The 14244-nt window shown below is 40.4% G+C and overlaps 1 protein-coding gene across 3 annotated transcripts in view; it reads right to left on the bottom strand.

Annotated features, from left to right (window-relative positions):
- GRHL2 (grainyhead like transcription factor 2) overlaps positions 1–14244 on the bottom strand; it is a 173955-nt gene that overhangs the window by 122470 nt on the left and 37241 nt on the right. The window lies entirely within an intron of this gene.

The raw sequence follows: 14244 nt of genomic DNA, 5'->3' as shown, positions 1-14244 counted from the left end.
TTGGGCTTTCCATCTTCTGGCCTTCTAGGAGCCAAATCATTTTTATTTGATTGCTCTTTATTAAGGAATATTAGAATGCGTGTGACTGTGTGAGGAAGCAGGTTTCATTTAAACCTCTGAGTTCTAATTGTAAATAGATATGTGCAATGCATTAAATGGAATCAATACGTTAACGATGACTAAAAACTTTTATCTGGTTGAATCTACATTTGAAATGGTTTGCACCAATTTGACAATAAATTTCATATTAAAAAAGTTTTTTTTAAACATTAAAAAAAAATGAAATGGCTTGCAAATTATATACCAGTCCACATCTCTTCATTGAAATGGCAGTATAAGCTACTTTGTAAATAAGACATATTGTAGACACGCTGCGTAATACCCATACGAAGCAACAGTAATGACACAGACTCCATGTGAACCCTGGGTGGCCACAGGATTCTACTATATTTCGATGACATAGAAGTTCCCGGTTATAAAATCCTCATGGAAAGTGAGTAGAGTATATGGAGAATTAAAAAAAAAATTTTTTTTAACGTTTATTTTTGAGAGCGAGAGAGACAGAGTGCAAGTGAGGTAGGGGCAGAGACAGAGGGAGACACAGAAGTCAAAGCAGGCTCCAGGCTCTAAGCTGTCAGCACAGAGAGTGATGTGGGGCTCAAATCCACGAACCGTGAGATCATGACCTGAGCCGAAATCGGACACTTAACCGACTGAGCCACCTCGGTGCCCCTGGAGAATTTTCAAGAGACAGAAAGGGATTGGAGTCATTTATCAACCCTAACCAAGCCAAACTTGGTAATTGACACGGTAATTTCTTACAGAGGATGTGACAGTGACTCAAACACCCAAATACCATGACAGTCCTCTGCAGCTCCCTGGGCCAGGACCCCAGTTGTCAAGCTACAGGAGCCCAGAAAGGCTTTGGCACTTGTCTTCTGGCCCTCTGTCGTTTGCTCATTGAAACAGAACCAAAATGTAAGGATGGCATATTGTATTTCAATAACAGCTGTAACACATAATACCATAACATGGACAAGCAACAAGACTGGTGAGGGCAACACCTGGATTAACAGATGGAAATTTAGCCACCGTGGGTCCTCTATGGTCGCTCCATTCGAAAAGAGGGTGTACCTTTTGGCTGACACTCCTGCAGGACCTTCCAATGGTAGATGGTCTTTCAGCTCACTTTGTGAGAGAGAAACGTTGCGCACTCTCGACAAAGACTGTGCTGAGGGCCCTTTCTGTGTTGACGTGGTGCCGCACACTGGTGTAAGATCAGAAAATGACACTGTCATTGGTAAGATCTATCGGGGAGTAAGGGTGGGAAATCCACATTTAGCAGAGTGGAATTCTAGGCTAGATAGTCTCCAGGCCCCTGATTTCAACTCTACGTCGGTGGTTTGGCAAAACAACTGGCTGGGAAGAAAGAAGGGATACTGACCCAACTGCAAATGAAGTGGATTAAAATGGTAAAATGGTGTATCTGGAAGTAAAGGAGAAAAACCCTGGTGGAAGGGTTTACTAACCATCAGGCAGTGTGGTGGCGTGGACTGGCATGGGTGCTGGAAGGGAGTCCTTGCCCACCATTTACAGAGGTAGAAAACTGTCTGAGTTTCAGCTTTCCGTGCCTTAAATAAAGACAGCAATGCCCACCCTACTTACCGCACAATGTGACTGTGAGAAGCAGATAAAAAATGGATAAAATAGAGCTTTGTAAACAGCACACTGCTATACAAATAACGCGTACTACAATCAGTGCACCGTTCATTGTTCCTGTAAAGTTTCTAAGTGCACCAATTTTTGGAAAAGTCAATTATAATTTAAAAGTGTTAAAGATAGGGGCACCTGGGATGCTTGGTCTGTTAAGCGCCTGACTCTTGATTTTGGCTCACGTCACGATCTCAGGGTCGTGGGATCGAGCTGCGCACTGTCAGAGGGATTCTCTCTCTCCCTCTCCCTCCCTCTCTGTCCTTCACCCACTCGCACGCTCTTTCTTTCGCAAAATAAATAAATGAACTTTTTTTTAAAAAAGTGTTAAAGATAATCATTAATTAGAGGGAAGTGTTTATTGAGAACTTAGTGGATGCCAGGCCTTACGCCAGTCGTTGAGGATGCAGTGAAAACAAAACAGACCCCATCCCGTTGCCCACACAGCTTGCAGTCCAGTGGAGGAGAGAAAATACCAGCATTAAAAGAGCGATGAGCCCGAGAAAGGATGCATGATAGAGGAGACCAACCTATTCGGAGGATCGAGGAGGAACTAAAGTGTCTACAAAGACCTGAAGGGAGGGAATGTGTTGGTCAATGTTGAAATGGGCAGATATGGGAAATATTTTTTAAAGTGAAGAATATTTTGGTAATTCAGAATAATGGAATTTTCTGACAAAAGGAGCTCACTTGTATTCATTTTGGAGTCCGCTAGAAAAATTTATACTTTCGAATCTAATACTAAAATAGCATTTTCGTGTTGCAAAAATTACTAACTTACATAGGATATGGTTGGATTTGGGGACAGAAATGTTGGTGACAACTTAAGGGTCTGTCACTACAGGAAATGAGGTCTCTGGGGAGAATCAAGAGTGCGGAGGTGATGAGCCCAGATGTGGCAATGCCACCATCACCTCTTCCACGGTTGTTCAGCTGGGGCCACCCTGGCTGATTCCACCACTTAGAGGACGAAGCAGCAAATTCTGAAACCTAATCTGTGTCCAGCAGGGTCCAGCCATCACACTCACTTAAATGCTTAAACACCTAAAATGCTCAGTCCTACAGGAATGAATGAAGAGCTTCATGTTATTCGCAGTGACCTCATCATTAAAAAAGATTTGGATCTTATTCTCTTTGATGACTGAGAGAAGCATACATTGCTGGGAGGAGAAAGGTGTTAATTACAACACTGGCTAATTTCCAAAACTTAACAGGAAGTGCCAGGCTGAAGGGTAAGAGCCAACTCTTAGTTTACACTAAGTGGTGTCCTGATTCACTGGAGAGATTTTTCTTCCAGTCTTCCTTCTTAATATCCCTCCTTCCTCCTCCCTCCTCCCGGGTCTTCTGGATTGCCGACTTCATTGGTTCCTAGCACAAATTTTCACTCATAAATTTAGACTCATCAGCCTTTCCCCTATGATGAAACGGTTGATGAATCCTTACATGATTCGTGGAAAGAAATATCCTGGGAAAGCACTTTACTAGCTGGTTCTTTTCACATTTTGATGGCCAAAGGAGCCTTTTTATGGTCTTTCCTATAACTGAGGAATGACTTTGTTTTTTGGCTTCATAGATTATAATCTCTCTGGTACAGAACATTGTTGAATAAAGCCTGGTTTAATAAAAACAGATCACTGGTACACTGAGCAAAGATGCAGACTCGTAAAGAAAGGAAAAGTTTCACAGAGCAGATTTTACCAAAGTTTGGTAACTCTGAAGCTGACTTTCCTCATTGTTCTTTTGGAAGGGCAGTTCTCCTGCAGCTCTGGTCAACTTTTTAAAATAGTCTCTTTGTAGCTGTTGGTATGGCATGTTCTGGGTAGCCTCAAACACAGAACTGTAAACAGCAACTATAAACTTGATCCCTGGGCCTTCTTTGGAGAGAAGTTTAGTTTAATACCTGACAGCATTCACAGCCAGGCTAAAGGCAGTGTTAGATCGCACATATATCTGTGCTCATTTTTTTCTTCAACCCACTACTTTGCTTTGTGGATGTTGGGAGAACAGTTAAAATGAGTCATCAGCGGAAGCAGCGAAAGAGGTGGGGCAGTCATGCGACGGAGACTGAGATCACAAGGAGGAGTCGGGGAAAAGCTCCAGATCACATTCTGCCAGAGGCAATCTACCAACCCCCACAAGCATTACCAAGAGTCTAATGCAGGAATGCTGTGCTAGGGAGAAGCACACGGAACAGCAAATATCTTTACCTTCTAAAAAGATGTGTAGTGATGGCCAATAAATCCAGACACAAACCCATGTCACTTCAGACCCCAAACAAAAATGAGGACGTGACATAGTCACACAAATTATCACTTTTGATCCATTTCTCAGCCTCCATTTCTTTCATAACTCTTGGAGAACACTGATTTTTGTCTTTTTTGTTTTGGTTTACTTTGTTGTGGGAGGGGTTCTCAATCCAGAGGGAGGATGGTTTTGGATAAATCTCAGATTTGAATAAATCTCAGTTTTTTTGTGGGTTTTTTTTTTTTTAATGTTTATTTATCTTTGAGAGAAAGAGAGTGAGTGGGGGAGGAAGAGGGAGAGGAGGACAGGGGATCCGAAGCGGGCTCTGCACTGAGAGCAGCGAGCCCATAGTGGGGCTTGAGCTCACAAACCATGGGATCCATGATCTAAGCCGAAGTTGGACGCTCAACACTCAATTGCCTGAGTCACCCAGGAGTCCCTAAATCTCAGTTTTCATTTCAGTTTTGTCAATTATTGAATTTAGATGAGTTAGTTTCCTTCTTTGAGCTTCCATTTTTTTCGTCTGGAACATGATATCCATCTTTAAAAGCTGTTCTAAAGGAATAACCCAGATATTTATAAATGAAGTGCCTGGCACATTACAGATAAATAGTTCAAGAAATAATAGTTTATGAACAGTAATATAATAATATATAATGATATTATTAGTATGACTTCTCTTTAGAACTGATTCTATCAGTGACCTCTGTTCAAAATCCAACAGTCTGTTTTCAGTTTTTAATCTCCTTGAATTTTCTCAGCCATTTCTTACATCTGTAGAATCTTGCCTTGCCTGGTTTCCAAGACAGTGGGAGAGTGGTTCTCCTCTGCGGCCATTCTTTCCCAGTTTGTATTCCACCTCAATTCTCCTTTTATATGATCCTGAAGGCTTCTCTCTTTTATGTCCATTGTTGATTCTACTGACTTTCACTGATCTTCTACCTCAATGACAAACACATGTGTATTGCCAGAGACCCAGTTCTGCACTTTCTGCTCGGATGCTCTGTTGTCAACTTAAACTCAACAGGTCCAAAACGAAGCTAATCATCACTTCTCAGCCGGGCACTCCTCGCCATCCATCGTCTGTCCCTGGTCGTCTAGAACCAAGTCTTGTGTACTGGTTGAAAAGATACACTCAGTACCATATTGCCTGGGTACGAATCCTGGCTGCACTACTTACTAGCTGTATAACCCTGGACAAGTTCATCTTTCTGGGCATCAGTTTCCTCACCTGTAAAACTGAGATATACTTCAAATGAAGTAAAATAATCTGCATTCCCTAGTATTTCTGTCAGAATTAAGTACAGACGCAGGGTAAAAGCAATGTACATGCTGGCTCTTGTTAGTTCTCTTTGTCCCTTATACAGAGTCAGTTACCATATCCATCATCCCAGCTTTAAGTCCTATCTCTTCACACCTCCAGCTAGTCTCCCCGTCCTTCAAGTTTCCCCTCTTCAATCCATATTGCAGCCCCATGGAATCGTCTTCCTGGAACATTTCCATATATTCATTTCCGCACACACAGTTTCAAGTACTATAAAGGGAATGGGGGAAGGACAGGAGCTGGATTTTTCATGTTTTCATAAAATCAACGTATAGCATATTTGTAAAGTTGATGGTGAGCTATAAAGTGCTACACAAGGGGCGCGTGGGTGGCTCAGTTGGTTGGGCGTCCAACTTCGGCTCAGGTCATGATCTCACGGTTTGTGGGTTCGAGACCCGCGTCGGGCTCTGTGCTGACAGCTCAGAGCCTGGAGCCTGTTTCAGATTCTGTGTCTCCCTCTCTCTCTGGCCCTCCCCCATTCATGTTCCCTCTCTCTCTCTCTCACTCTCTCTCTCTCAAAAATAAATAAACATTAAAAAAAAAAAAAGTGCTACACAAATGTAAGTTGCCTTAATTGTAAATTTAATTTTTTTTAATGTTTATTAATTTTTGAGAGACAGAGCATGAGCAAGGGAGGGAGAGGGAGAGAAGGAGACACAGACTCTGAAGCAGGCTCCAGGCTCAGGGCTGTCAGCTCGGAGCCTGACGCGCCCCCCCCGTGCCCCCCCCCCCAACTCACCAACCATAGTATCATGACCTGAGCTGTAAAGCCAGCTGCTCAGTGGACTGAGCCACCCGGGGAACCCTGCCTTAATTGTAAACCTAATTTAACTATTGATCATATCTAAACTATCTTTCTCTCACCTCCTAATTCTCACCTTCAAATTAAACAAATTGAGGATTCATTCTTCTATTCTCCTTAAATGTGAGTTACATCACTAGGAAACCAAGCAGATTTACATGGAGACCTGAGGCAAAACAAGAGGAAGAATACAACCCAATCAGCAAAGGTCCAAAACTCACGGGCCTTTACTCCTACCTGTTGTCCATCATTCTCACCATTGACTTGAGCTGGAGGCAAAAGAATTTTTCCACCCTGGACAAGCCACTTCCTTTTCTCTAAGAAATGAAGTTTTTATATAATTCACAGGATTTCATGTTATAATCTCTACTTCAATCTCCCCCTCCATCCCCCCATCCACATCTCTTTCTTGTTTTCTCTCTCTCTCTCTCTCTCTCTCTCTCTCACACACACACACACACACACACACACACAGTGCCTTTATCTTGAGATAATACGAATTCTGTTTTCCACATAGAATATCTTATCTTATACTGAGTGTTCAGCACTCAGGGTTTAGTCTTCATCTACTTCAATATCTTGTAGCTGATTATTGGCATATAATCACTTCAGCCATAGTCAGACCCTAGACTTAAGAGCAAAGTTTCAAGAAGTGACGATTATTCTTTCTTCTGGAGTCTTGGCATTTTTCTCCATTAACAGAGTAATACTTGCAAATGGAAACTGATGAGCCCATCATCCTAGCCAGCATTAATGTCATGATTTAAATGCCAACAATGTTAAGTCATTTCACTGCTGTCCACCTTCAGTAATCCCTCCTTTTGGTCCTTGCTAGAGGCAAATCACAAGAGATAGCACAGAGTTTCCATGTTAGAGCAAGAGTTGAAATTTATTAGGAAGTCTCCACACTGAGCACTTGTTCTTAATGACTAACCTTTACTCTTGACCTAATCCAGATAGAATTCAAGGGAAATGAAATGAATCCAGAAGCCTGGAGTGATATTGATAATCTTCACACTGATGATGGTTATGTTTTAAAAAGAGAGGATCCAACTAATTCAGTGAAAATATTATGATGCCTCCCACCACATAAAATGCTTAGTTTTTAAAAATAATAAACTATAAAACAAAACTTATGTTTATTGAAATGAAGATAGTGCCATTTTAGATATACTCATTGCAAAATATGCTGATTAACTGGTTTACACATAATACCTGTCCCTCCCATGTCCTCCCTGCTTTCTCCCCCACCCCACACTTTTTACTCTCTCTCTCATTCTCTCTCTCTCTCTCATTGGTGCCCCAGTTTTGCTAGTGCCCAGAGTCCACTTATTAAGTAATCCAGAAACGAGACTGAGAGGATAAGGGAAATAATGAAACAGAAAAGGCACATACATCATAGAGCACTAGAAACCACCATAAGGAGAAAGAGATCACAATGGAAAGTGGAAGGAAGAGGACAAGAAATTACAAAATGAAAAGAATTTGCAAAGACCTCAATGTACGGTACAACTAAAATTGGTAATTGTGTGTGTGTATGTAAATCAAAATTCAAAATGTTAACAACAATTGGAGGTGAGTTTTTATTTGCTTCTTCTGCTTGCATACTTAAAAATATTTTTTAGTGTTTATTTATTTTTGAGAAAGAGAGAGATCAAGCTGGGGAGAGGTTGAGGGAGGGAGACAGGATCTGAAGTGGGCCCTGTGCTGACAGCAGAGTCTCCCAGGCGGGGCTCAAACTCACAAACTGTGAGATCATGACCTGGGCCGAAGTTGTACGTTTAACTGACAGAGCCACCCAGGAGCCCCTCTATTTTTACATTTTTCAAATAGTGTTCCTAAAAGATCAAAGTGTTCAATGATAATGAGTCACACGTACTTACTGGGCACCTACCATATGCCAGATATGCTTTCTAAGCCCCAAACACGGGTTACCACTTATTCCTTACAATAGCCTTAAAGTCAGGAATGGTAACAATGCCCTTGGCACAGATGAACACACTGAGCAGAAAGTGCTAAGTAATCTGCCCAGGGTCACAGGGCTGTCAGCTTAGACCAGAACCGCATCCCAGAGTCTGAGCTCTTAAGCATCCTTCCCTTTTGCCAATTCTCGACTATGCTCTATTTTCACAATCAGAAAATAAAAAGTCACTTGAAAAGAGGGAACTAGAAAACAGTCTGGTTACAAGGGTGCAACATGACAGGGGATTTCTTACATGGAAGTAAATGAGATGATGTCCAAATTCAGAGTTCTAGAGAAATTGTGCAAAAGGGGAAGACTACACAGTCCTTGAAAACACAGACAACACGTTGCAATTATTTGTAGAATTCCAAGGTGCTAAAATATTCTGCAGGCTGCATATCCTATCAAGCAACACAAATAAATTATAGGGGTGTGGGGAAGGGTAGAAATTCCCCCTTATTCACCTTTAGTTTGACGTGGCTAGACGTCATCTGTTTTTAAATGGCCTGCGAAAAATATTAAATAATTGACATGATAAAAATAGAAATTAAATTATTAGAACATATTAGAAACACTGTATGTAGACAGCAACCAAAAATAACCCATTTCTACAGGAAAAAAATTATTTTTAAGCCATATTAGCTTTACAAGTTAAAAAGGGAATCAGTTCCTCGGAGGAACTTAACAGGCTCAAATCTCTAGCAAAAAACAAAAACAAAACAAAAAAAAACCCCACAAAAGCCTCTTTAAAGGCTGCAGGACAGACTTCCATCTCAAACCATTCTATGTGTGGACTTCTATCTCAAAGGTTTCCCTGAAGTGGGAGAAGTAATCACGTGCATAGGCAACACGGGAACAGAAATATTAGTGCGAAAGCAAAAGAGACTGGATTAGAGGAGAAGCCAAAATCAAGAAGGCTGCACCCCAGCTCTGGTGCAGGAGGGGTTACTGAGTGAGAACTGGTTTTCCCACTGAGCCCAGAAAACTCAGCGTCTTCAGCATCCATGACCAAGCGGAACTAGACAGAGCATTCGCTTCTTAAATACACAAGGAGTTAGCCTTTGGGGGGCCCTAGGACCAGAGAGGGAAATAACTTGGTGAAATGCCTAGAGTTAATTTCAAACTCCCAAGTGAGAACAAAGAAAAGAATTCAGCTTGAAACAGGAAAGTCTTCTCAGGTATTCAATCCCCACCTTACTCCCTTGGACCTCACTTGTACAAACGCAAAGGAATCTTCCAGGTACCCTCAGCACCTGTGGCCACTCCTTCCACTTAAGACAAGAGCACACCCCAGGGAAGAGTGTGCGCTGCTCGGCTAACAAACCTTGCCAGCTCTAAAAGACGAGTAGTCAGACTCTTCACTGTTGATGGGACAACTAAGAATCATTAGGTATTTTAGGAAACGAGACAAGGATTAAAGAGCAGCCCCGAGATGAATAAAACGGCTTACCGACGAGGAAAACAATGAATGTTGGATGCAGAAAATAATATTGAAAACAAGATACTGCATCTATAAGGAAAATGCAGGTTACTGTGAAAAGGAAATCATCACAGAACACGATAAAAAGGTCAGAAATTTAAAAAATTTTTGTATGAGGGTTAAGTTGAAAAGAGCAAAAAAAATGAATAACCTGGGAGGTCGAACCAAGAATTTTGCCACTTTTAAAGAAAAAACGGAAACTACAATACATAGGTAAAAGACACACAGAATAGATTTAGGGGTATAATGTTCAATTAGCAAGAGTTAACAGAAGAAAGCAATGAAGACGATGACAAGGAAAAGCAAATAATCAGAGAAATCATAGAAGAAAATGCTCTCCAGCTGAAGAAAAACTTGAGTCTTGAGACTGAAAGGCTCCAGAGAGCTGGAAGGGGTAATAAAAAACAACATGTCTACCCAATCCTGCAAAAGTTCTATGTTAAAAATTAAATGAAAAACTCTACAAATGGAAAAAGAACTAAGTCACTTAAAAAAAAAACAAAAAAACAAAGAAAACAGTCAACCAGTCCACTTTTCATCTGCATCAGTAAATTCTGCAAGACGAGAAAGGGGTCTGAAGGTGGAACTGTGAACACAGCGAACCTTCAATTCCGTGTGAGGGCAAAATCAAGATCTGTTTCGCCATGAAAACACTCAGAACCTCTTCTGCTCACCCGCCCCTTTTGAAAGAATTATTTCTCAATTTGAAGCATAAAAAGACATTGATGGGGAGGGAAGAAAAGTAACATAGCAATCAGTTATCAGATACACCAGTAAAACGTGAAATTCACTGTAAATAATTTCTGCTCATGGAAATGAAATTTATGCCACTAAGAAAGGATTGTTAAGAATAATACCGGGCGCCTGGGTGGCGCAGTCGGTTAAGCGTCCGACTTCAGCCAGGTCACGATCTCGCGGTCCGTGAGTTCGAGCCCCGCGTCAGGCTCTGGGCTGATGGCTCGGAGCCTGGAGCCTGTTTCCGATTCTGTGTCTCCCTCTCTCTCTGCCCCTCCCCCGTTCATGCTCTGTCTCTCTCTGTCCCAAAAATAAATTAAAAATGTTGAAAAAAAAAAAAAAAAATTAAAAAAAAAAAAAAAAAAAAAAAAGAATAATACCAAATGATGTCGGGAAGTGTTGAATCACTATACTGTATACCTGAAATTAAGATTACACTGTATGTTAACTGGAACTTAAATAAAAACTTAAAAAAAAAAAGTTTATCTGAGAAAACATCTTTGTGGTAAGAAAACTCAATTTTATTACTTTATCACTTTGGATTATTTGACGTAGTGCTCATTTTGCTAAGAAAAAAAAATAATACCAAATTAGAAGGAAATATCTGAGAATAGGAGAGTGGCTTTTTAAAAAGGTGTATTGAAAATCTTGCTTTGTATGGAGGAAGAGTAATGGATAATGATTAATTCTTGGTATTGATAGAAAATATAACTTTAGGGGATGCCTGGGTGGCTCAGTCAGTTAAGCATCCGACTCTTGATTTCCATTCAGGTCACGATCTCATGGCTCGTGAGACAAAGCCCTGCGCCGGGCTCTGTGCTGACCGTGCAGAGCCTGCTTGGGATTCTCTCTCCCCCCTCTCTCTGCCCCTGCCCCACTTTCTCTCTCTCTCTCTCTCTCTCTCTCTCTCTCTCTCTCTCTCTCTCTCACACACACACACACACACACACACACACACACACACAAATAAACTTCTAAAAAAATAAAATATTAACTTCAAATAGGTTTATCAAAAACCCAATGGTTATAGTTACTAGGATAAAAATAGGATGTAGAAATTTTAGGATAGCAATTCTCATAATGAGAATATTATGGGGTCTCTTAGATATTTCAGAGGCTCATGAGGTCAAAATCGTTTTCATAATAATTCTAAGACATTATTTGTCTTTTTCACTATGTTAACACTTGCACTGATGGTACCCACTAATGGTGGGTGAAAGTTCTTATTCCTGACCTGAATCAGGGCAGTGACATAAAACTGTCCCTGAGCCATTGTGCTCTTACCGATGCACACTCACAACAAAAACAAACCAACCAAGCACACAAACAAAAGTACTATTTGGGAATGTCCTTGACAAAGCTGTATAAAATATTAATTTTATTAATCTCGAACTCTGGATACACATCTTTCCAATATTGTGTATGTCAAAGTGGGCATTCCCTACAAAGCCCTTCTGCGTTCTGAAGAACAAAGATCACCTCGAGGAGAAGCCTTTGTGCAATCGGTAAGTGGAAATGGAAGGAGCTGCTTTTGTTTTTCACAAACTACGCTTTCAGATTTGAGTGTTTGGCCGACATTTTCTCAAAAAGAAACCAAGTGTGACTCTCACTTCAAGGAAAACAAATGGCAGTATTTGCTGTCAATGGTATAATTTGAGCTTTCAAACAAAAAGTATAATTTTTGAAAGCTTGCATCTACCATTGTTGATAACTTCATAATACTTAAGGATTTCCAAAGAGATCAGTGCAGATATTTATAGATGTGACTTTTTGTTAACGTATCATTAACACGGTAACAGTTGGAAGATCTAAATAACTCAGTCAACCAATATTTCCAAATGCCAATGCATGACGTTATGAAATCACACACAGGTCAAATATCCATTCACAGTAGAAGTCAAGCCCAGGGGGGCGCCTGGGTGGCGCAGTCGGTTAAGAGTCCGACTTCAGCCAGGTCACGATCTCGCGGTCCGTGAGTTCGAGCCCCGCGTCGGGCTCTGGGCTGATGGCTCGGAGCCTGGAGCCTGTTTCCAATTCTGTGTCTCCCTCTCTCTCTGCCCCTCCCCCGTTCATGCTCTGTCTCTCTCTGTCCCAAAAATAAATAAAAAACGTTGAAAAAAAAATTTAAAAAAAAAAAAAAAAAAAAAAAGAAGTCAAGCCCAGGAATTTTAATGTAACAGAGTACAGAAAGTTCACTGTATCATTTTAGTTTCTACACTGCAACTATCCTTTAACTTGTCAAATTTTGAGGCCATATCAAAGAATATCTACAATTATCTGAAAAGGCTATAAAAAATGTTTTCCTTTTCCAACTATCAGTGTAAAGCAGGATTTTCTTCATACACTTCAACCAAAATAACATTCTGCAACAAACTGAATAAAACAGATGAGAATCCAGCCTTGATCTATTTTTTAATGTTTTTTTAAGCTGATTTATTTATTTTGGGGAGAGGGAAGAAGGGCAGAGAGAGAAGGAGGAAGAGAATCCCAAGCAGGCCTCACACCATCAGCACAGAGCCCCATGCGGGGCTCGAACTCACAAACCACAAGACCATGACCCGAGTCGAAATCAAGAATAGCACATTTGATGGACCAGGGACCCCTCCAGCCTTCATCTATTAAGCCAGGTATTAAAGAGAATTGCAAAATATAGAACAATACCATTCTTCTCACTAAATCCTTTTGTTTCGGAAAATTTTATTTTTCATTTTATGTTAATATCCAATGGGTTTACAACTATGATTTTAATTAAGTCATAAATCTTTAATTTCTAATATGGCAAGTATCAATATCTATCTACTTAAGTCCACACAAACACAAGCTTTTCAGGAACTTCAATAATTTAAGAGTGTAAAGGGATTCTAAGAACAAAAAGTTTGAGAACTACTATTCTAGAAAATCACTAGAGAAAAATAATAGAAAAAGAAATATCCTCAATGTTGGGGTGCCTGGGTGGCTCAATCTGTTAAGCATCTGATTCTTGATCTCAGCTCAGGGCTTGGTCTCAGGATCGTGATTTCAAGCCCTGCACTGAGCTCCACACTAGACACGGAGCTTACTTAAAAAAAATATCCTCAGGGTGCCCACGTGGCTCAGTCTGTTGAATGTCAGATTCTTGATTTCAGCTCTGGTCATGATTTTCACAGTTCATGAGACTGAGGCCCATGTCGGGCTCTGCGCTGACAGCATGGAGCCTGCTTGGGATTCTCTCTCTCTTTCTTTCTCTCTCAAAAAATATAAATAAACATTTAAAAATATATATCCTCAATGAAACGAAAATAAGAATAAAAATGATGACATAATGTGGGAAAAATAAAAGCTGACAACACATCAGCAATTACAGTAAGTGATAATGAGTTACCCCTGCCTTTAAAAGATGCTTTCAAACTGAATTTAAAAAAGAAACCAGTATTTTTTTAAGCTCCCATGATTCATAAGAAAATTGACACTGTATCAGGCCACTAAGCAAGACAACCCATTTCAAAGAATTCTTACAACACAAACTAAATTCTCTAACCATACATAATCCAATTTTAAATCAACAACAACAAAGATGGATTTTAAACACTCTACAATTAGAAGTTTAAAAATACTCATCCAGATACTAAGAGGCCAAAAAATAGCTCTTAAGGGAAATTTTCAAAAATCAAAACTAAATGATAAAATACATCTTACATGTTGCCAATATAGATAAATCAGCACCTAACAGTGAATATTTTATAGCTTGGAGTGCTTTTATTAGACATGAATAAAAGCTAAAGAGCTAGGTAAGTATACACAGTATTAAAAAATAATAATAATAGGGGCACCTGGGGGCTCAGTCGTTGCGCGTCAGACTTTGGCTCAGGTCATGATCTCATGGTTTGTGAGTTCGAGTCCCACGTCGGGCTCTGTGCTGACAGCTCAGAGCCTAGAGACTGCTTTGGATTCTGTCTCCTTCTCTCTCTGCCCCTCCCCTACTCGTTCTCGTTCTCTCTCTCTCTTTC

Source organism: Neofelis nebulosa, chromosome 14 (genome assembly GCF_028018385.1).
Source record: "Neofelis nebulosa isolate mNeoNeb1 chromosome 14, mNeoNeb1.pri, whole genome shotgun sequence".
In the NCBI taxonomy this organism is placed as follows: domain Eukaryota; kingdom Metazoa; phylum Chordata; class Mammalia; order Carnivora; family Felidae; genus Neofelis; species Neofelis nebulosa.
The sequence above is the reverse complement of the archived record's forward strand: the minus strand, read 5'-3'. Positions and strand labels throughout refer to the sequence as shown.